Below are 2,386 nucleotides of genomic sequence, written 5' to 3'. Positions count from 1 at the left end.
TAGCAAGACTGAGGCCCTGAACCAGGAAGACAAGGTCAGGGTAGTCATGGCTCAGGAAGGGTTTATGGAAGGCCAGGGACAGGAAAACTTTGCCCGGCAACTTAGAATGGAAGAGCTGCGGGAGAAGGTGTCCCGATTGGAGCGGAAGCTAGGACTACCAAAGGCACAGAAGGAGAGAGCCAATGCAAAATCAGTCGCATTAGAGTGACAAGTATCGCCAGGTAAAAAAGAGGGAGGAGCGAAAGAAATCGGGCGCCTAGTGGCGGCAGAAGCGGAGAAAACGCGAGGAATAGAACGGCTGATTGCCCAAGAGGCTCGGAAGAGTCAGGAGCAGGAAGAGAAGCTGCAGAAGATGCAGAGGGAGATGACAGCCTGGATGGCACGGTCTCCTGGGGTCTGCACAACTCAGGCAGGGGAACAGAAGGAGATGCAGCAGAAGCTGGAAGTAGCCAGAGGCATAATAGCAGTCCTACAAAAGGAAGTCCACACCCAAGTGGACCAAATAGAAGGTCTACATGAGGACCTGGAGAGATGGCAAGAGAGATGCTTGGGGGCCGAACATCTGGTTGATGAGCTGCAAGAAAATTTGAGTGAAACCCGTACCCAAACTGAGGAGAATAGCAAGGCGATAGCGCGGGAGATGGAAAATGTAAAAGCTCTTATGATAAATCATAAGGCGCTGCGCGATCAATACCTATCCCTTGAAGGGGAGCTAGCAAACAGCAAGAAAGAGAATGATGGGTTAAGGGTTCAGGTACAGAGTCTGGAGACAGAAAAAGACCACATTGGAGAACAGGCCCAGTCACTTAGAACTCTCCTAAGAGATAGCCAGGCCAAAGAAACAAGCATAGAGGCGGAAAAAGGGCAGCTACAGCTGGAACTGCAAACAGTGAGGAAAGAGGTTCAGAGGTTGGAGGCCAACAATAAGAGACTACAGGAGGCCAATAACCAGATGGCCATGAACATCCGAGAGCCCAAGGAAGTTGGGAGGTCAAAGGAGAAGGGAACAGCAGGGCAAGAACTGCAGACCGTGAAGAATACGGATACCCTAAGGGAAAGGCTGGAGGCTCTTGAAATTCCACCAGCGGGGTACGTGAGAATAAATGAGTTCCATGAGACGGAGTTACTCATAGAGTCTCTGAAGCAAGCAGAGGCACAAGTTGAGAACATCTGGCCCAAACTTATGCGATGCTTAGAGGGAGAAGAACTGCCCAGTGCCAAGAATCCAGAAGGCCCTAGAGAGGAAGCTGAGCCAGGACAGCTGGAGAAGAGCATCAGGGAGGAGAGTCTCATAGAAAAGAAATTGGAGGCCTTAAATAGAGAGACGCAGTCAGCCCTCCTAGAATACTGGGACCTGAGGTGGGATCAGTGGCAGAATCGCCACTCACAAGAAATGAGCCAGCTAAGACACCAGCTGAGGGAAATGTCCCTATTGCAGGACAAGGGAGGAAGGGTAACGCCTAGGCAAGGGCAGCCAGAGGTGGCTGACTTAGCAGACCCAGAAACAGCAAGGAAGGATGAACAGACTTCCTCTAGGAGTGAGACCTCCTGCTCAACTTATCAGGACCATGCACAGACAGTCCCGGGCCTAGGGCAATATGAGCCAAAGGCAGGCTCCATGAAAGGGGGAGCAATTCCATCCAAAAAAGACAGTAGAGCCAAGGCATGTGAGATGAGGAGGAAGGAATGAGCATCCAAGAGGAAATCTGAACCTGAGAAAAGACCACAGCTCTATGCGAGTAGCATACCCAGACAGACCAGGTGAAGGGCACTAAGAAAGATTATTGAAGAAAAAGTTGGAGGAGTGGCCTACGTGAAAATCTATAAGGGACCTGGAGGGAGATCCACTGGCCAGGGAAAAGTGGAGTTTTGGAGACAAGAGGATGCCCAGAAAGCATTAAGTCGACAGTGGGAGATCTGGGGAAGGCTCCAGGACCTTCAGGGAAGCAGAGAAAGATCAGAAACCCCTACAATTTACCCGGAGGAAAAGATCCAGATGTGTAGGAAGGGAACAAAGGCGGGCTAGAGAAGAGAGGGAGAAGTCTCTGAAAGTAGGCAGGAGCTTAGACAGTGAAGGGAGCAACTTACCAAGGGTGCTAGTGTGGGGGGACTACCTGTGGCGGGTAAATCCCAATAAATCCCACACGGTGCGCCTTGGGTAAAAGGCGAGTTGGAGGCGCCTGAAAACCTCCGCCTCCAGCATGTGAGCTGCTGAATGCCTAATGAAAGGCCAAGAGAAGAGCCCTTGACGGATGCCACACCTCGCAAAAAAGGAAGAGTGGCCCCGGTGAGTCTTGAACTTAAGGGAGGAGGTGTGTCGCAGGGGCACTTTGGTGCCCTGCTCCTAAGAAGAGATACAGGTGCCGGTTGCCGGGGCAACCGCAGT

Source organism: Gavialis gangeticus, unplaced genomic scaffold (assembly GCF_001723915.1).
Source record: "Gavialis gangeticus isolate Ggan-Ray unplaced genomic scaffold, GavGan_comp1, whole genome shotgun sequence".
Taxonomy (NCBI): Eukaryota; Metazoa; Chordata; order Crocodylia; family Gavialidae; genus Gavialis; species Gavialis gangeticus.
Note: the sequence above shows the minus strand (reverse complement) of the source record.